General features: G+C 45.5%; 1 long non-coding RNA gene across 1 annotated transcript in view; it reads left to right on the forward strand.

The window, feature by feature from the left end:
* The first annotated feature begins 6,228 nt into the window (after window positions 1–6,228).
* LOC136571761 (uncharacterized) overlaps window positions 6,229–21,630 on the forward strand; it is a 20,053-nt gene continuing 4,651 nt past the window's right edge. The window contains exons 1-2 of the long non-coding RNA XR_010785727.1: window positions 6,229–6,276; window positions 16,695–16,755. This is a non-coding gene — a long non-coding RNA (uncharacterized lncRNA). The remainder of the gene's footprint in view (window positions 6,277–16,694; window positions 16,756–21,630) is intronic.

Genomic DNA, 21,630 nt, shown 5'->3' on the forward strand with positions numbered 1-21,630 from the left:
TCTGGTGCTGCTCCTGGGCTTCGGGGCTCCTCTTCTTGCCCATGACAGGTAGAGATCAGTCTTCGGCGGCTGGTTTGCCTCTATTAGCGGCGGGTCGTTCAGGAGCGGAGGGGACATGCGTCCTACTCCATTTGCGGTTAGCCACGCCCCCCCCTTATGTTTTTTATGTTGACAGGGTTTAAGTGTTTTCTAGGCCGTTGGCCATTCAAGTTTAAGTTCGCCTTTTGTAAAGGCATGTAATTTTACCTTTGTTATGTAACATGTGTGGTGTCTTTTCTTCCGCCTGCGAACTAACATCTTGCATGACACTTGTATGTGATCCCCATTTGTCAGACAAGCTGTCGTCCAAAGGTAAAAACACAGCTTGGTTGACAAACGGGGAAATAGCCCTGCGGTCACATGGTGAGGAATACACAAGTCGCATCTAGAAGATGGCATCCTGTGTTTCCCGTAATATAAGACCCCAATTTTTATTTTCACACAACCACAAAAGAGCAACTGGGTCTGGGAAACTGGGGAAGTCTTATACTCACCTAGAAGCTGCCGTATGGATCCCCTCCCTCGCTGGGCTCCACAGCTCCGCAAGCCTTCAGTTCAGTACTCAGCGCCCACAGAATATAGCTGATAAGGGGTAAAGTACAATCCACATTCGGCGTACTCATTTTGGTGCCTTGTGTGCCACGGAACACCCAATCAGAGCAAGCGATTGCTAGATGTGGCATTTACAAGCCCACTTACCAGCCAGTGCACTTCGGTGGGCGCAGAGAGCCGCAAGGAAACTAGCTGAGACTTGCCTCACACTTTTGGCTACATTGGAAGATATGTGGCTGGTAGTTTGGTGACATGCCATTGGTGTTTTGAATCATTATTCCCTCTGTACCTGTGTCAAAAGGATTGAGACTAGAAGCAAAAGTAGCCAGACTACAGGATTACAACCAGAGGGTTTATATTTGGCCGCTCACCAGATGGAAGTGGGTTCTTCTTTGTGCCTGTTTTGTGCATACAGTGAATCACAAAAAATAATCCATCACAGTTGCACAAACACACGCAATACACATAGCATACAGGGATTTTTCTTTGGCTAACAAACAAAATCTATAAACATAAGCACAAAACAACTGTTGCAGGCTGCAGGGGAGGAAAATAAACTAGCAAACGGATGCATAACATGCCGGGCAAGTGCAAACCCCTCATCAGCTACAAGGCAATATGGGATTGATGGGCTGAATGTCCCTGGAAATTTTTTTTGGGCTGTCGTGGACAGCAACTGCCAGTTTCTCCTTGTCAGCATAGGGGACCTATGGGAGCACGGTGGATGTGCACGCATTCATGTCTTACCATATGGAGTACCGACTGCAGGGTGGACAACTGGGGTCCCTGGAAGAGGACACAGTGGAGGGACCCCAGTTGTCCTCCCTGCAGTCGGTGCCCCTTATGGGAAGACATGAATGCGCGCACATCCACCAAAAAACGGGAGCCAGAGTGCGGTGGCTTACGTACGCACAGATACTTTCTTTCTAGGGCACCAAGGCAGTTGAGAAGCTCGTTGATGTCCAAAAGCTATCAGCTATTGCCCGCCAGTGTGAAATGGTGGGCAGAGGAAGGACGTCAGGGAGCAGCTTGGTCTATAAATGGACTATGTTCAGAATCATGAAAATGCCAGAAAGAATCCCTTACCAACCAAAGTTACAGCGGTGCTTGATTTTGCATGTGGCTGAAACAGCCATAGAAACCCCTAAATAGAAGGGGAGGGAAATGGACTATAATTCTAAATATTGTGATATTGAAGAAGTAACAGGCAAAGGGAATGTGTGTGTGGAGATAGGGAAAGAACTTAGCACTGCTGCGGGGATGTGTAGGATAATGTTGGGCTGCTGATGTAAATGTCTAGTGAAAGGACTGAGTCAGAGGTGACTCGATTTAAAAGTGTGTTTGTACGGGAGTTAGAGCCGTTGTCAGGGATGCCATGGAAGTGTGGGTTGGCAGAAGGGATTGGAGAGGGCCATTGCTAAGGACACCAGTGAGGCGTGCAAGGGAGGTGGTTCGCGCATGCGTTGGGGATGGAAAAGACTGTGGTAATAACAGCACTTTGTGTATAGTGAACTTGGCAAGAAGTAAAGGATAGGACAGGAAGAGGGAACAGGTAGGTGCTGTGATAAAGGAACTGCAGAAGGAAGAGAGAAGGATAGTATACAACAATCTGTATGCATGCACAAAAACATCTGCTAGCCCATATGCTCGTGCATAAGGACAACAGGGTGGGCAGAATTAATGAAGAGAAAAAGAAAATGGTGGGGGAAAGGTGATGAAAATGAGTGGAGGCGAAAGAAGAGAACGACTGAATGTATTAGTGTGGCTGAGCTGTCATATATGTTTTCTCAGCACATTCCTGAGTCTAAATGAGTCTTAAAGGGGTTGTCTTGCGAAAGCAAGTGGGGTTAAGCACTTCTGTATGGCCATATTAATGCACTTTGTAATATACATCGTGCATTAAATATGAGCCAAACAGAAGTTATTCACTTACCCACTCCGTTGCTGGCGTCCCCGTCTCCATGGCTCCGTCTAATTTCGGTGTCTTCTTGCTTCTTTAGACGCACTTGCGCAGTCCGGTCTTCTGCTGTGTGCTCGCGCCGGAGAGCTGGTCTGCGCGGCGTCATCGTAGCTCCACCCCGTCATGTGGTGCCGATCAGCCAATTAGGTGGCTGTAATCGGCAGTGGAACGCAAGGAAGGAGAAGACAATCCATGGTGCACCATGGGAGAAGACCCGCGGTGCACCATGGGAGAAAACCGCGGTGCACCATGGGAAAGGACCGGCGGCCATCTTTAAAAGAAGAAAAGAAGATGCTGCGCGAACGGGGATGCAGGTAAGTGATTTTTTTTTTTTAATAACTAACGGAATTGATTTTAACGGGGAAGAATGCGGGGGTAAGTTAAAAAAAAAAATTTGGATTTCGCCGTGGGACAACCCCTTTAAGTTTAAAAATCCAATGCATTTCACGTTTCTTCAATATATCGAATTACGTACGTTTGCTGCTACCTGCTCTATGGTCATTACAGTAAAAACATTGAATTCACTATTATGACCAAGTGTTGCATGTCTAGATAAGTTGTGGTTCAGTGCTTGTTTGTACGATATCTCAAAACCTGAATTGTCTGGCCCACATATTGTAATTTTTTTTTGTAATGTGCGCTTTAAAATCTCAAAAGCTATTGCTATCTACAAGTTTAAAATGGGTTTTGGTCGTGAATCAGTAACCCTCATTACTCAGTATGAGGTCAAGGTATTTATAGATGAAGTAGAATTTTTTCTTGTTTTACACACTATTCTTTCCCTGAAAAGCCCTTAACAGCTGCCGGGGCTCAGCGGCGACTTCTGCCGCTTGTAACTGCAGGCACGGCTCCTGCCACTGTCCCTGACTCTGCAGTTCTGAACTATGAGCAGCCGGGGAATTAAAATCCCCGCCTTCTGGTAGCTCTGATTGTGATTGGCTGAAGCACTTTAGCCAATCACAATCAAAGCTACCAGAAGGCGGGGATTTTAAATCCCTGGCTGCTTATAGCTCAAAACAGCAGAAGTCGCCGCTGATCCCTTAAAAGCCAAATAAAAGTAGTGTAAAAAAAATTACTTATGTGTGGCAGATGCAGCAGAGGAATTCTTCAATTCTCTACCGCAGCTGACACACATCAGCTGCAGTAGAGGATTCTGCTGCCGGCAATTGATTTCAGGGAAGGGCTTTGAATATAAGACCTTCCCTGAAAATCAAGTAAAAGTGGTTTAAAAAGCAAAATAAAATAAATACCCACCTCCCTTCAGCTGTCGAGGCACAGCCGCGTCTTCTCCTGCTGTCCCCTGCACTGTGGTGCTGAAAGAGCTGAATGTGATTGGCTGAGGTGCTCAGCCAATCACAGGCAGCTTTCGCCCGTCATTCATTCGGCTGCTGATAGATCAGCACCACAGTGCAGGGGACAGCAGGAGAAGACACGGCTGAGCCCCGGCAGCCTAAAGGAGGTGAGTATCTATGTTTTTTGTTTTTTTAAACCACTTTTACTTGATTTTCAGGGAAGGGCTTATATTTAAAGCCCTTCCCTGAAATCAATTGCCGGTCGCAGAATCCTCTACCACAGCTGACATGTGTGACAGCTGCGGTAGAGAATTGAAGAAATCCTCTGCTGCATCTGCCAGCAGACCGTTGTCTTTAATGGAGCTGCCGGCAGCAGCAGCGGCTCCATTGAAGAGAATGCCTGTATTTTTTTTTACACTAAAATTTTTCTTTTTCAGAGAAGAGCTTATATGTAAAGCCCTTCCCTGAAAAAAAATGCAGGGGTGTCGGCAGACCATTGTCTTCAATGGAGCTGCCGGAAGCGTGCATTCCCTATGGTGCACGCATGTCCTATCTTTGCAGGCACGCACCTGCAAAGTACGGACATGTGCACACACCATGGGGAATGCATTGCAAATAGAAGCGTGTTTTTGTGCGTGTGTATGTACGCACAAAAACACGCTTGTGTGAATGCATCCTAAGGGGTTAAAGTAGATCTGTCAGTACTCCTGGTTCACCTTTTTCTGTACTAAAACAGGCATGACAGAATTATTTCATGGTTAATTCAAGAACTCAGCATTGTGCTGTTCTTATTCCTCATAGACATTTTTTAATAAATTGTGGAAGGACATACTCCTTTGATGAAGGAAATAGCTAGACCCAGTTATCAATGTGAGACTGTACATAGACATTTATGAATAAAATGGTTACTGGGTGTTGGAGATGTGTCCATGAGAAATCGCCTAGGAATGGCACAACATAGAGTTCTGAGAAAACATGCTCCAACATTGTAATTTCGTGAGGAATACAATAATTTGCTGACATGTCCTCTTTAAAGGAGGTATTCTATATTAGGAATTTATTGTATATCCAGTTCTCCAAGGATTTGTAGAGAATAGTGATCACCTTTATACACAAATGGGTGTCTTGCTGAGTAGTGTTAAAGGGGTTGTCCCGCGCCGAAACGTTTTTTTTTTTTTTTTTCAAACCCCCCCCCCCCCCCCCCGTTCGGCGCGAGACAACCCCGAAGCAGGGGTTAAAAAAGAACACCGGACAGCGCTTACCTTAATCCCCGCGCTCCGGTGACTTCTTACTTACCCGGTGAAGATGGCCGCCGGCATCTTCTCCCTCCGTGGACCGCAGCTCTTCTGTGCGGTCCATTGCCGATTCCAGCCTCCTGATTGGCTGGAATCGGCACGTGACGGGGCGGAGCTACACGGAGCTACACGGAGCCCCATTGAGAAGAGCAGAAGACCCGGACTGCGCAAGCGCGTCTAATTTGGCCATTAGACGGCGAAAAGTAGACGGCAACCATGGAGACGAGGACGCCAGCAACGGAACAGGTAAGTGAATAACTTTTGATAACTTCTGTATGGCTCATAATTAATGCACAATGTACATTACAAAGTGCATTAATATGGCCATACAGAAGTGTATAGACCCACTTGCTGCCGCGGGACAACCCCTTTAATGTGCTGACCCTAAGGGTGTGTTCATATGTCACCGATTTTCTGTGGATTGGGTTGCAGATTTTGGTGCAGATCTCCATAGATTTCTTCCCTTCATTTTGAACTCATGTGAAAGTTCAGTTGGGTCGGGGAGGGGTTACTACTGTGATGTTAACTGTTAATAAAAAACAGGAAAAAAACGCCAACATTTTATTCTTTTCTGTATTTGATCACATTGTGTACCTCTAAAAAGCCATAAGTGACCTTTGGAGTACATTTTATCTTAAGACTTATCTTCCAGTTAAATTTGTAATCTTAAAAGGGACTCTCTGAGACCCCAAATCATCATTTATTCAACTCTGTTACACAGAAGAAATTTGCAATTTACTCACTGTTACAAAAGGGGTCGTGTTTTCTTCATTGGGACTATGGTCACATGATCCTGCTGGGAAAAGCAAGCAAGTTCCACTGATGTAGAATGCCGATGTCGACTGAAGATAAGAGTAAAATAAATGGCGGTTTGGAGTCTTGAACAACCCCTTTAAAAGATTTCCAATAACCAACTACAGTTGCTTATTGTTACTAAACACTGAATAACAAGTGGTATAAAAGAATTAGATACAGCTTGCCCTCTTTAATTTCTTCCTTTAGATTATCCATTAAAGGACACCTCATCTTTGACAGCAGCTGTAGCAATCATAGGAGCTGTCCTAGCTCTTTTCTTCATAACAATTTTCATACTGATTGTACTGACTCCTGTAAAGAAAAGAGCATACCTTCATAACATGTAAGTACTAAATGGTTCTATGTATATCAATGCATAACGTAAAGGGGTCGTTACGGTATTGTACTATTAACAACCTGTCCTTAGGATGGGTTATCAATAGCTAATAGATTGGGGTCCACTGCTCAGGACTCCCAGTGATCAGCTGATATCAGGCCAGCTGTTAGTGAGAACAGAGCCTGAAGCTGACTGCTCAATCCATATTGCAACGGCATGCGTTGGTAAATGCAGGCACAGCTCCCAGTTTGGTTCTTCATTTAATTTTTCTACTTCCAAAATGTTTTCCCTGCTTTGTGGCACAGAAGGTTTTCTTATGTAAAATTGGAGCCAATATTAATTTTGCAGATCTTACTAAGGCCACAATCATACGGGCGATATGTCATTGTACGTCGCGCATGCAATTTTCCCGCGCGGGACACGTAATGCCAAGAGCCCATTGATTTCTATTGGGCCACTGATACCAGCTTTTTTTCGCACAAAATGAATCAGAGCATGCACAATCTTTGCACATATTACATGCCAAGATAATGCATGGGGTTTGGCAGTATGTAGCAAGTACACCTGTCATTGCGTACGTACTACATGCCAGCGTTTAGTCGTTGTTCAATTAATAATATTTACCCTCAAATTTCATCCTTACATTTTCTTTCGCATAGTGATGTTAAATATGGGTACATTGAGTAATGGCCCATGCACACAAGACGTTTATTGCTCAGAATTGTTCACATTCCTGTGCTTACTGGATTTGAAGATATCTATCTAATCTACCTCACACACATGAAAAAAGCACACATTGTTCTTAACCCTCCACACCTAGAGTCAGGTCAATAATGCCAGTTCATACATCCAATGCCTTTGCAGTATGCTATGTATTATATCTCCCTGCCCAGTTTCAGCTCCATGGAACAACTTTCAGTTCTGCATTACAGCTTCCATATGTATTTTTCAATGGTACTATTTAATGTACCATACAATTTACTGAAAAACTTTGAAAAAAGTGGAGTAGAATGAAAGAAAAAAAAACACATTCCGCCATCTTTCGGTGCGTTTTGTTTCTACGGCGCACAAAATGCAACAAAATGACTGATAACTTTATTCTATGGGTCAGTATGATTACTACAATACTAAACTTATATAGTTTTTTTTTGTCGTACTATCTTTATTTTTTTTCAAAGACATTTAATTTTTAAAAATTATTTTCTACCACCATCTTCTGCGCAAAATAAATTTTTTATTTTTCTGTAAATACACTCATTTTTTTGTAAGGGCAGCCCGTAGTTTTTGTTCCCATTTAAGAATACATTTTTCTTGGAGACAGGGTGACCGAAAAAGTTAATTTCTGGCGGGTTTTTTTTCTGGCTACATTCATCGTGCGGGATAAATAATACATTATTTTGATAGATCGGACTTTTACAAATGCGGTGATATGTATTTTTTTTATGATTTAAATTATTTTATTATAAATATTGCAAAAGGGGGGTGATTTAAACTTTTAATACTCTTTTTTTTACAATTAGTAAAACTTTATTGATCTTGTTTTTTCTTTTTCTTAGTCCCCAAAAGGGACCACAACTTGCGATGCTTTGATCGCTCCTGCAGTATTATGTAATGCCATAGCATTACATCATACTTCGATCGGGCAGGCATTCTATCAAGCCACCCCATGCGGACGGCTTGCTAGGCATTCTGCCATGACAGACCTACGGCCTTTCAGAAGGCTCCCAGCTGCCATGACACCCGCATGGCTCCCTGCGACCTCATCACGGGGAGCCGTTCGGGGAATTAAATGCCACTGTCAGAATTGACAGCGGCGTTTAAAGGGTTAACAGCTTTGATCAGCCGGGCGGTTTATCAGAGCTGTTACTGCCGGGTGTCGGCTGTCAGAAACAGCTAGCGCCCACAGTGTATGATGGGAGATCGCCACGTGGTCTCCCGTCATACCTACTACACAGCAGCAGGATGTAAATGTACACCCTGCAGCGAAAAGGGTTTAAATTAGGACTGAAACCACACACAAAAAAAGAAACTCTGCAGGCCTACTTGTGGAAAAGGGATTACCAGGAGTAGGAGTGCGGGCTTCTAGACATATGAACAACACACATCAGAATCAGAACAGCTTTGGTAGATTATTGTTTGGGTGATCCAGAAATGAGGGTTGCCTGAACATTAGAGATGAGTGAGCACCAAAATGGTCGGGTGCTCGTTGCTCGATTCAAACTTTTCCTAATGCTCAAGAGCTCCTTTCCCGTAACGAACCCCATTGAAGTCAATGGGGGACTCCAGCATTTTTGTATTGGACCGATGCTCTGCATAGGGGATGACATGTGAAACACCAGAAAACATCAAAAAGTCATGGAAACACCACAGACACGGATAGGGAAGGGTAGGGGCAGCATGCATGGCTGCATCTGAGGCTCCCAGGTCCCACTATTAAGCCAAAATGGGGGCAAGAGTCTGGCGGTCACCCCCCTAACAATTTACTTGGGACAAACCCTCATTAGCAAGGCACATGCGCCGGCACATCTTAGCCAAGCACCACACTACCTGCAACCAAGGACAATCACTGCCTGCGGGTGACACCGCTGCCTCTTCTCCTTGGTTACATGCTGGCATTGCAGTCCAACCCCCCCCCCCCCCACAACCCTGCATCCATAGCGCACACAAAAGTTTCCCTGCGCAGCGTTCAGCTGCCCTCATCCCACAATGCTGGTGAGAATTAATGATAAATTGACGTACGATCATCATTCCAATCCCGTGCCACCTCCATCACAAAATTGTCAGGAGCCGCAAACGTGGGCATAAAGGGGACTCAGGTGCCAGCAATTCTACACATCTCCACAATGCAGCAATACTCTGTGTGGCAATATACTCGGTCCCAGCCTACACCTTGTGTGACCCAAGGTGCCACGAGTTACATAGCAATGGGAAATCCATGTGTCCTCACACAATTCATTCTGTGTAGGTGTCAGATAGCTCAACACCGCAATGGGAAGTCTTTGAGTTCCTTGGGCTCGCCTATGCTGTTGGTGCACAAAGATGGTATTACACAGGAAGAAATCAGAGTGCCCAAACATGGCAGAGTTTCACCCTGGCAAGGACCTCGGCCCACATTTCTACCCTAGTCAGTCAGTGTATTTGTGCCAGACAGGTAAAACACTGCAATGGGAAGTCTTTGTGCACCCACAGCATAGGCGAGCCCAAATAACTCAAACATGGTATTACACATGAGGAAATCAGAGTGCCCAAACATGGCAGAGTTTCATCCCGCCAAGGACCTCGGCCCACATTTCTACCCTAGTCAGTCAGTGTATTTGTGCCAGACAGGTAAAACACCGCAATGGGAAGTCTTTGTGCACCCACATCATAGGCGAGCCCCTGGAACTCAAGGAAAGTATTACACATAAAGAAATCAGAGCTCCCAAACATGGCAGTTTCACCCTGCCAAGGACCTTGGCCTCGGCTCACACCCTCATTAATCGTGGGCATAAAGCACACTCGGTTGCTAGTGCAGCTGTGAATGTCTCATTAATGCAGTAACGCTCCTTTTGTTTGGCCCAAACCAGTGTCTCAGATAACTGTGGTAACACGAGCAAAAATACATGCTGCCCAGCACTGATCCCCAGACCCCAAGCAGGAGGAGGAGGTGGCATAATAAGGCAGAGAAACCATGACCGAGGTAGGACCCGCAATACTCTGTGTGAGAAGTACATGAGCGGGCCCTGGGTTAGACTCGGTCCCAGCCTCCACCTTGTGTGACCCAAGGTGCAATAAGTTAAATAGCTATAGGAAATCTATGGGTCCCTACACACTTCACTCTGTGTAGGTGTCAGATAGCTCAACACCGCAATGGGAAGTTTTGAGTTCCTTGGGATCGCCTATGCCACATGTGTCAAACACAAGGCCCGCGGGCCGAATCCGGCCCGCTGCCTTGTGTTATGTGGCCCGCGGCGTGCCGACGGCCGCTCACCACTGTAGTGATTACCAGCTGGGGTGCCGCAGCTCCCCGCTGGTAATCACACTGACAGCGCTGATCCCTTCTCCCCTGAGTCCCCTGCTCTTCAGTTCCGCAGGAGAGGACTCAGGGAGGAAGCGTGCCGTGCTGCTCACTGATGTCAGTGCACACCCGGACGCATATGAACTTTTTCCACAAGACTTCTGCACTTGTCAGCAATTCCAGCAATCTGATTGGGGAATCAGCCAACCCAGAGAACCAAACAACCAATCAGGTTGCTGGAATTGCTCAATAGTGCAGAAGTCTTGTGGGAAAAGTTCATATGCCACCCGGGCTCAGCACGATCCGAGGAGGAACGGTGCTGACAGCAAGGAGGAGGTAAGCACATGGCTGGGGAAGGGGGAAGTTAATATTGCTGCTGGGGGGTGAGGGTTAATATTGTTGTTGCTGGGAGAAGGTTAATAATGCTGATTGCTGCCGGGGCTGAGGGAGTTAATATTGCTGGTGTGTTGGGGGGTGGGGGTGGGGTTAAATTGTTGCTGGCAGGGGGTTAATATTGCTGCGGGGGTCGGGTAGGGTGGTAATATTGCTGGTGGGGGTGAATATTGTTGCTGGCAGGGGGTTAATATTGCTGCGGGGGTCGGGTGGGGTGGTAATATTGCTGGTGGGGGTTAATATTGCTGCTGGGAGGGGGTTAATATTGTTGCTGGCAGGGGGTTAATATTGCTGCGGGGGTCGGGTGGGGTGGTAATATTGCTGGTGGGGGTTAATATTGCTGCTGGGAGGGGGTTACTATTGTTGCTGGCAGGGGGTTAATATTGCTGCCGGGTTGGGAAGGGGAGGAGGGGGGGGGTGTTAATATTGCTGCTGGGTGGGTGGGGGTTAATACTGTTGCTGGGAGGGGGTTAATATTGGTGCAGGGGGGAGGGGTTAATATTGCTGGTGGGGGTTAATGTTGCTGTGTGGGGGGGTTAATATTGTTGCTGGGAGTGGGTAATATTGCTGCTGGGAGGGAGTAATATTACTGTAGGGGTCGCTATTACTACTGGGGCCACTGTGGGGGTCGCTATTACTAACTGGTCTACTGTGGGGGTCAATATTTTTACTGGGGCCACTATCAGAGTCACTATTACTACTGCGACCACTATGGGGGTCACTATTAGGGCTCGTTCACACGGGCGTAATTGCATTTAGGTCACACAAATACGCTACGTATTTGCGCAATCGAAAATCGCTTATGCCTGCGTATTTGGGCACGCAGAAAAGAACGCAGATGGGCCCACTGAGATGGTGCGCAAATATGCATTGAATACATAGGCTTCCTGCGCATTCACCACGTATTTGCGCGGCCCATTCACTTCAATGCCTATCAGGGTGCGTAGTTTGAAACAATATAGGTCATGCTGTGTGAGAATGTACATCATGTGAATGAAATCATTGACATCAATGGCTTCTGTTCTCTGCATATTATGTACGCAAATACGCTGGTGTGAACGAGCCCTTACTGTACTGTCTTATAATCGGCCCTTTGAAGTTCACCAAAAACCTGATGTGGCCCCTGGTGAAAATGAGTTTGACACCCCTGGCCTATGCTGTGGGTGCACAAAAATGGTATTACGCAGAAAGAAATCAAAGTGCCCAAACAGGGCAGAGTTTCACCCCGCCAAGGACCTCAGCCTTGGCCCACATTTCTGCCGAAGTCAGTCAGTGTATTTGTGCCAGATAGGTAAAACACTGCGATGGGAAGTCTTTGTGCACCCACAGCATAGGCAGACCCCAGTAACATTTCTATAGCAAGAGTATAGGCAGACTCCAGTAACATTTCTGTAGCAAAAGTATAGAGAGACCCCAGTAACATTTCTGTATCAAGAGTATAGGCGGAACCCAGTAACATTTCTGTAGCAAAAGTATAGGCAGACACCTGTAACATTTCTGTAGCAGGAGTATAGGGAGACCCCAGTAACATTTCTGTAGCAAAAGTATAGGCGATCCCCTCAAACCATTCAGTAGACACTGCATAGGTGGACCCCTGTAACATTTCTGTAGCAAGAGTATAGGTGGACCCCAGTAACTTTTCTATAGCAAGAGTATAAGCGGACCCCAGTAACATTTCTGTAGCAAAAGTATAGGGAGACCCCAGTAACATTTCTGTAGCAAGAGTATAGGCGGACCCCAGTAACATTTTGGTAGCAAAAGTATAGGCAGACCCCTGTAACATTTCTGTAGCAAGAGTATAGGCGGACCCGAGTAACATTTCTGTAGCAAAACTATAGGCAGACCCCTGTAACATTTCTGTAGCAGGAGTATAGGCGGACCCCAGTAACATTTCTATAGCAAAAGTATAGGGAGACCCCAATAACATTTCTGTATCAAGAGTATAGGCGGAACCCAGTAACATTTCTGTAGCAAAAGTATAGGCGAACCCCTCAAACCTTTCAGTAGAAACTGCATAGGCAGACCCCAGTAACATTTCTGGAGCAAATGTATAGGGAGACCCCAGTAACATTTCTGTAGTAAGAGTATAGGTGGACCCCAGTAACATTTTGGTAGCAAAAGTACAGGCAGACCCCTGTAACATTTCTGTAGCAAAAGTATAGGGAGACCCCAGTAACATTTCTGTAGCAAAAGTATAGGCAGACCACTGTAACATTTCTGTACCAAGAGTATAGGCGAACACCTGAAAAAATTTGGTTACCAAGAGTGGAGGCGAAGGCCCGAAAAATTAGTTAGATAACAGTATAGGCGAGGGCTAGAAAAATTGGTGTACCAACAGTACAAGTGCACCCCTGAAAAATTGCTCAACCGCGAGGGCAGGTGAAACCCGTAAACATTTTTTAAAGATACAGCTCGCTGTTGCTTAATTTGTAACAGAGCCTGGAGGCAGCCCTGTGAAAAAAATTGGTTTCTGTTAAAGTATCAATACTTTTGAAACTATGAAAAATTGTAAAAAACTTTTAAACAGAGCCTTTTGGGTCTTTTGTAAAAATTTGCAGTTCAGCGTGATGACATGCTGTTTTAGGAGGAGGAGTAGGGAGAGGAAGAGTAATAATATCCAAGAGTAATTAACAAAGCTAATTCCCCCTTTTGTGGTGATAGAGGATGCATCTGTTGCAGCGAAAAGAATCATTAGGTTCCGCTTCTTTCTGCCGGTGGAGAAGAGAAGTCTGAGATAATCCAGCCTTTGTTCATCTTTATGAGTGTAAGCATGTCGGCACTGGCAGTTGACAGGCGGGTATGCTTATCCGTGATGATTCCCCCCAGCTGCACTAAACACCCTCTCTGACAAGACACTAGCGGCAGGGCAGGCCAGCACCTCCAGGGCGTACAGCGCAAGTTTGTACCACGTGTCCAGCTTTGACACCCAATAGTTGTATGGAGCAGAGGCTTCACGGAGGACGGTGGTACAATCGGCTACGTACTCCCTCACCATCTTTTTACAGACTTGACTGGGTAGTGGTGACACAGTCTTGCTGGGGAGCCATAAAGCTGGCAAAGGCCTTGGAGAGTGTTCCCCTGCTGCGCTGGACATGCTGCCTGATCCCCGCTCCTTCCCTGCTACTTGGCCCTCTGAACTGCGTCTTCTGCCACTAGTGCTGTCAGATAGAAACTTTAGCATCACTTTTTCCCCCAGGGCCCTGTGGTATTGCATCACTCTCGTACTCCTTTCCTCTTCAGGAATGATAGTGGAAAGGTTCTCCTTATACCGTGGGTCGAGAAGGGTGTACACCCAGTAATCCGTGTTGGCCAGAATGCGTCTAACGCGAGGGTCACGGGAAAGGCAGCCTAACATGAAGTCAGCTATGTGTGCCAGGGTCCCAGTATGAAACACATCGCTGTCCTTACTAGGGAGATGACTTTCAGGATCCTTCTCTTCCTCCTCTTCCTCCTCCTCATCCTCCTCTTCAGCTCATACACGCTGAACAGATGAGAGGCAAGCAGCCTGGGTACCCTCTGCAGTGTGGCCAGCTGTCTCTTCCCCCTCTTCCTCCCCCTCCCCCTCTTACAAAACACGCTGAGATATAGACATGAGGGTGGTCTGGCTATCAGGCGACATACTGTCCTCACTGTCTCCTGTTGCAACCGCAAAGCGTCGGCCAAAAACCGCTGAACCACCAGATTGAAGACGTGGGTCAGGCATGGCACGTGTGTGAGGCTGCCGAGCTGCAGAGCCGCCACCAGGTTACGGCCATTGTCACACACGACCATGCCCGGTTGGAAGCCAGAAGTCTGTCTGCTCTGTCAGACCCTGCAGCAGCTCGGGGGCCGTGTGCCTCTTGTCACCTAAGCTGATTAGTTTCAGCACGGCTTGCTGATGCTTGCTCAACGCCGTGCTGACGCGCCACGTGCTACCGACTGCTGGCGACGTGCTCACACTTCTTAATTGAGAGGTAGAGGTAGCAGAGGAGGAGGAGGGGGGGGGGGGGTTGGAGGAGGTGGCATAAAACGCTGCAGATACCAGCACCGAGGTAGGACCCGCTATTCTGGGTAGGACGTGAGTGGTCCCAGGCTCTGACTCGGTCCCAGCCTCCACAAGTTCACCCAATGTGCCGTCAGGGAGATATAGTGGCCCTGCCCACCAGTACTGTCCACGTATCCGTGGTTAAGTGCACCTTCACAGTAACTGCGTTGGTGAGGGCATGATTTATGTTGCGGGAGACGTGCTGGTGTAGGGCGGGGATGGCACACCAGGAAAAATAGTGGCGACTGGGGACCGAGTAGTGCAGGACTGCCGCCGCCTTCATGTTTTTGAAAGCCTCCATTTCCACAAGCCTGTACAGTAGCATCTCCAGGCTGATTAATTTGGCAATGTGCACGTTTAAAGCTTGTGCATGTGGGTGGGTGGCAGCGTATTTGCGCTTTCGCTCCAATGCTTGTGTTAGCGACAGCTGAACGCTGTCCTGAGAGACATTGCTGAATGGAGTGGAGAACAGTGGAGGTGAGGGTGTGGGTGCACGCCCGGAGGTGCTCGTGCGGGTGTCCTGGGAGGTGTCTTCGATCTGTGTGGCAGGTTGGGGCACAGGGGAAGAGGCAGTGGTGTGACCCGGAGGCGGTGAATGGCCTTCGTCCCACCTTGTGGGGTGCTTGGCCATCATATGCCTGCGGCTTGCTGCGAGGGGGTGCTTTGGGAAACAGTTGGGGGATTCTTTGCTCTGGCCCTGGCTCTACCCCTGGCCACTTCACTGCCTTTTCCAACCTGTCCTGCTGCTGCACTTGCCTCCCCCTCTGAAGCCCCCTCCTCTGTAGGCTTAGCAAACCAGGTGGGGTCAGTCACCTCATCGTCCAGCTGCTCTTCCTCCGAATCCTCTGTGCGCTCCTCCCTCGGACTTACTGCCCTTACTACTACCTCACTGACAGACAACTGTGTCTCATCCTCCTCACCCACTGAAAGCTCTTGAGACAGTTGCCAGACATCCCCAGCCTCATCACCCGGACTCCGGGAACTTTCCAAAGGTTGGGCATCGGTCACGACAAACTCCTCAGGTGAGAGAGGAACCATTTTTTCCCACTCATGGCAGGGACCCGAGAACAGTTCCTGGGAGTCTGCTTGCTCAGAATATGTCATTTTCATTGAGTGAGGAGGCTGGGAGGAATAACTTGGAATAAGCAGTTTAATGATAATAATCTTTATTTATATAGCGCCAACATATTCCGCAGTGCTCACAATACAGGGGAAATAAAACAAGACAACGGTTACATGAAGTAATCAATTGATGGAAACAGTACGGCTGAGGGTCCTGCTCCAACGAGCTTACATACTACAGATAATGGGGTGATACAGAAGGTACAGTTTGAACTAGAAAAGCAAATACAAGAAAATCAAGCAAGTTACAAACTAGGAGCAAAGGCTGCACTACAAACAAGCACAGGACCAAAACTATACTAACTGGAAAACAAGACTGCTCTAGGAACAAGCAACTAGAAATACACAAGCAATACTGGATTCAAGCAAACACACACCGCTACATGGTCACCAGCAATGCAATGCAGAAGCTGAAAATATTTAATGTGATGCTATCAAATCAGACACTCTTGTCCAAACAAAGCTAGGCTGCTATATGTGTAGTCAAGTTCTTCTGTTTAGTGTCCAGCAGATATAGTCACACAGTATGTAGTGCCATCAAAGCCAGCACATAAATTAGCAGACCTTTGCCACAGCTGCCAATAGCCTGCCAATCAACATGGTGTGAACTAGAAAGAGTTAAGAAAAATGTTGACATGCTCCATCGGATGCTATATTAAACAGATATTCTTTCCTAAAAGAAATGTACAGAGTGCTTAGTGCTTTATACAGGCTCCGCTTGGCTTTTCTAAGTGCATGATACCGAAGTGGAGCTACAACCAGAATACATGATCATGCAACATAATTCCATAGTTTCCAAGTTACTTTGAGGAATGATCAGCAGTAAATGTTATTGTGTCTATTTGTTACCCATATTGCCCTTATTGATTTGTTTATTTTTTTTAACAGAATAGAGTTGCCACCTACACAGAAACTCTACCCTGCATTGGAAGATCTGCCAATATTTATTGTAAGTAGAAAATATCTTTATGAGGTAGGTTGTAAAGTGTGTTTTCATCTACGCACAGTGATGAGTCATTGTAACATAATACATATCACTGAAAATTTGTCATAGGATAGTACTGCTTGGAATAGTCTGTCAAATGCCTGGAAAAAGGGTTTATCCAGCCTTCAAAAAATGATAGCCTATCTACAGGACAAGGTAAAAGTATGGACCAGTGTGGACTATCTTCATAAAAGTTCATAAGTGTTTTCTGACAAAGAAGGACTTTTATGAAGTTAGAGTGCTTGGGTATTGTTGTATCTTCTCTCCATCAGAAGAAGGGGTGGAGATGTGTTTGTGTGGGTTGACTTATAGGGGAGGGGCAGTTAACGGCAAGGAATGCGGATTGGCTGCTTCCCAGATGGAAGGGCACACTCCACCCAGCATTCAGGCATGTATGCTCCCCTCTGGGCTTCCAACTGTGCTGGTATAGCCTGTGTACTGCTGCTACCTCCGACCTCCCATATCCTCTTGTGACCTCGCTGTCAATCTCCCCCCCCCCTGGCCCCCCCGCTGTCACTGCACCCAGCTGTGTTACTTCATTTCCCCTGCAGCCTTCAGCCTTTCCCTGAGGCTGTCACTTCTACTCTGCTGAGGTGTGACGCAGTGCAACAGAAACCCTCTAGGGCAACTCCGGGGACTGTAGCAGCTTGGCCAGGAGCACACATCACCTAATGTCGGGGAGTTCTGTCGATATGAGGGGCACACCCCCACATGGACGGAAGTGGAGCAAAGGATGACAGTCACTGCCTCGACGCCTAATCACAGTGGCAGCACACACAGCGAGAACTCTGTCAGTGGCCCCGAGTGATTGTGGTGCACCTCAGCAGACATGGCAGCTTGTAAAGGGGAGGTGAGCAGACTGCTTTTACTATAGCAGGGAAAGGTACAGAAGCTGGCAGCCAAACACTTTCAGGAGCCAAGAGGGTAAAGCGGCTGCAGAGTACACCTGCATCTTGGAATTCACTCCTGGGGGCGTGTAATGGCCCGTTCGTCCATCAGCCAATGCACTCCTGGGGGCATCCTCTGTCAGTGAGCCAAGACAACCCTTGTCTTCACCCCTAGTTCTGGTGGAGACAAGATACAACAATACCTAGTGCTTGTGCACATTTTTTGTCTCGTGCTTTGCTTGGATACAACTGTTCAAAGATGTGAATCGTGGGCCATCAGAGTTGTGGGCTGGTTATTTGCTTTTATCAATATCTATCCTCAGGATAGGCCATCAAAATCTGATCGGTGGTGATCCACCATATGGGATCCCTGCTGATTAGCTGAATGACAGGGCCGTAGTGCTTCTGCGATTGCCACAGACTTTTCAATATTTACATCTTAGCACAATTGTGTTAGTACACAGAATTACATATTTGTGACTGTTAGCCAAATATTGCCAATTGGTAGGGTTTCCGGTATCCAAATTAATAGTTTATGCTTGAGCATCGATGAAGTTTAGAAATCACACACACGTTGTATATTGTTAGGGAAAAACTCCCTTTAGTATGTCATCCGGCGTCCAAATTGTAATGAGTACTCATCATTGTTTAAGTAATACCGATCGGTAGGAAGAGAGACAATATGCACAGCTGCATTGAGTGTACAATTCATCTACTTCGATTTTATTACCGTTACAAGAGGTCTTTTATAGACCTATCATATAATTAAAATGACGCTGATTCTGAGCCAAACCTTACATATTTGTTTACATCATTCAATAATACCACATGATCGATCAAAGTCTATTCGTAATACCTAAAATTTTCCATTCTTCAGCTATTCTGTTATTTACTTTTTATGACTTTATTTTAAGGTAAATTTATTGGTTATATCAGCTGTAACCTGGTACTAATTAGCTTTTTATCAGTTAAGGTCTGTACCTTCAACCATCGTCTGACTAGTCACCAGTTATGGTTTATTGCTGGTTAAGTTCAAGCTGCCATTCTATCAAGGCCTAAAACTTATACAAGAAATGATTTCTCTAAAACAGTAGAATCTAAAATAATATCACAAAAGCTGGGGGCCTGGGTAATTTCCCATACAATATATACACTTCTGCTTATTAATGGAATGAACAGATGACTTTTAATCACATCCAAAGATATTAGAAACTAGGCTAGAACACACCTACAATAAAATTCTGGGAGCCTTTTAGGTGAATAGCCGATAAGTACCTTATCTTGTTCTCCGCTCAGGAGAATATTCTTTTTGATAAACTTTGCAGATGAGGGTGTCTGGTACCTCCCTGATGACAAATGAAAGACACTGTTGTCATGTTGCTGATAATATTTTTACGTGTTTCCCCCGTATTATATCTTCGGCTTGAATTAATATTTCCCAAACTGCTCTTATCTCTATAGTTTGAGGATTGAGAGCAGACCTAGGGAACTGCAGGGGTCCTGGTCTGCCTATCTGCTATCTTTAAGGTTACGGGGTGACAGACACCAATCTAAATTATCCACATTGGTGAAAAAATCAAACAAAGGCTTTTAACTAGGCCTCTGGTAACCATAACAATTAACCTGTCTGTCGCCAAAATGATCCTTAGGTATATTTCGAGTTTTGTCTTCTTACTATTATCTCCATTACGGTATAGGGTAGGTCCAAGAACCTGCATTCAAACCGTGATGCACGGGTCTCCTGTACCACCTGCTAGAGAGCTCCTATGCGGTAGTGATTGGCAGGTCCCCTCCTGTCTCTCTTCATGTACCAGCAAGCCAGTTTAAATGACTCCTTGATAGCTTTTACTCGTTGAGGCAATATCTCAATGAAGCTTTCCCATATCTCAAAGAAATTTTGAACGGGATTCTTTTGCTAAGGTTGCTTCTACCCAGTCCATTTGCATGAGAAAAGATACTTTTTCCATGAAAAGACAAAAGGGAGGGGGGAATGTGTCAAACCATGTCTGCAAGATCGTTTTAACCCCGGCCATAACCACCATGTGTAATAGATTTTGGCTACTTGACGTGATTAGTGTGGGATCTTTATTGAGTTTGAGAATGAGAATGGTTCTGAAGTCCTGGAGCATATTGACCTGTGTATTTTGAGTGTAAATGTCAATACATAGTTTAGTTAATGTGGGTATCATCTCTATTAGTAGGATCTTGTAGTACTCATTACTGAGACCATCAGGGCCTGGGGTTTTGTTATTTGTTGTGGCCATTATAACTCCCCGTATTTGCTGTTCTAAAAACGGTGATTCCAGAAAAGCTACCTGGTCCGGTGTGAGTTTGGGTAATATAAGAGACTGTTGCCAGGACTCTATCTTCTCCATGTCTGCGGGGGTTGCGCTATATAGGTCTTCAAAGTAGTCACATACAGCCCCTTCCATGTCTTTTTTATGGAAGTGTTTAACCTCTGTGTGTGGATCCGTGATGTATGCGATTGGTTTATGTTCTAATTGTGAGTTTTCTATACAGAAATCTGCCAGGTTTATTAGCTTGGCGGTAAAATTTATTCTCTTCCAGGTTCGTAAGCCAGACCGCTTGTTGCTGCATGAAAGCTTGTTTAGTTTGATCATAGGTTAGTTGGTATGCTGGGAAGGGGAGCAAGCAATATGTTGCTGTGCAGTCGACAGGGAATGCTGGAGTTTATAATGAATTGTGACCTAGTAGGTTTACGTTTAAATGAGACGTAGTTTATCACATGACCCCTCATCACCAGTTTGGATGCCGCCCCAAGCACAGGACTATCATTTACGTGTTCAAAATTGTCATCTAAATAGTTAGTTCAATGTATATTTAGGTATTCGCGATTCCTTAAACTTTTAAATCTAGCGCGGATTGTTTTTTATCCCATGTAGGCCGAATTGTTTGCTAGGGAGGCGTGGACTGAAATTGTGCCCAAGGAACCATTGGAAGACAAGCCGTCACTTGTCCGAGGACTCTCATACCTTCTCTTATAGGGACAGAGTCCCTCTACTTAAACCTGCTAATAGAGAGGATAATATCCTCCCTTTATTATAATTCATTACCATTGTTTCATAAAACTAAAACACAATTAATATGCATGATAGACTTTTAACATCTGAAATCGCCAAACAGACTTCGTATATGATAGACTTCGCAGAAACAAGGGTACAGGAATGTATAATAAGATGTTTAGAAACAAGTGGGAACAGGGCGCTACGACCCATGCCATTGAGTGTACTTTCTCAATTTCTTCCTTCGAATGGTTCTAGCCACCAAGGTCCTTTTTATTTTTTAGCACATTACTACAAATCTTGTTAAACATGACAGACAGAAGCATACAAAATGGAAGGAGCATACTAAAATGGATAGAGAACGGAATCATAGTCATTTACCTAACAACGTTAATCAATGTGGCAGCTCATAAATATTCACTAGCTATTCATAATTGATATATATATTACTATAAAGACTATAGGGAAATACTAATAGATCTTTAGAATTACCTTGTATGTAGGAGGGGTCTGGTGCCCTGCTCTACTGGTTTTCCTAAACTGGGATGCTCCATTCTAAAGATAAACTCTGCTTCTTGGTCCTTGCTGATGGAGTGAACACACATATATATATATATATATATATATATATATATATATATATATATATATATATATGTATATATAAAATTGTAACAACACGGGGTTAATGAGTACGCCAACGGTAACTTTTACTTCTCGTTCAGTAAATTCAACATAAGTTTAGCATAACAGAAACGACTGGATCTCCAGAAAAATTATAAAGTTTGCCATCCTCCACCAGTCCACAGGAGGAGCAATTATGTCCACAACTGGTTTTAACAACAATAAGTCCATTTTATATTCACAGACCTGTAGTCTTCCGAAGGCGCAGCTTGTCTCATGGCATAGTGTTTCCAGACCCCAGTTCT

The sequence above is a fragment of the Eleutherodactylus coqui genome, chromosome 1, assembly GCF_035609145.1.
Source record: "Eleutherodactylus coqui strain aEleCoq1 chromosome 1, aEleCoq1.hap1, whole genome shotgun sequence".
Classification (NCBI taxonomy): Eukaryota; Metazoa; Chordata; class Amphibia; order Anura; family Eleutherodactylidae; genus Eleutherodactylus; species Eleutherodactylus coqui.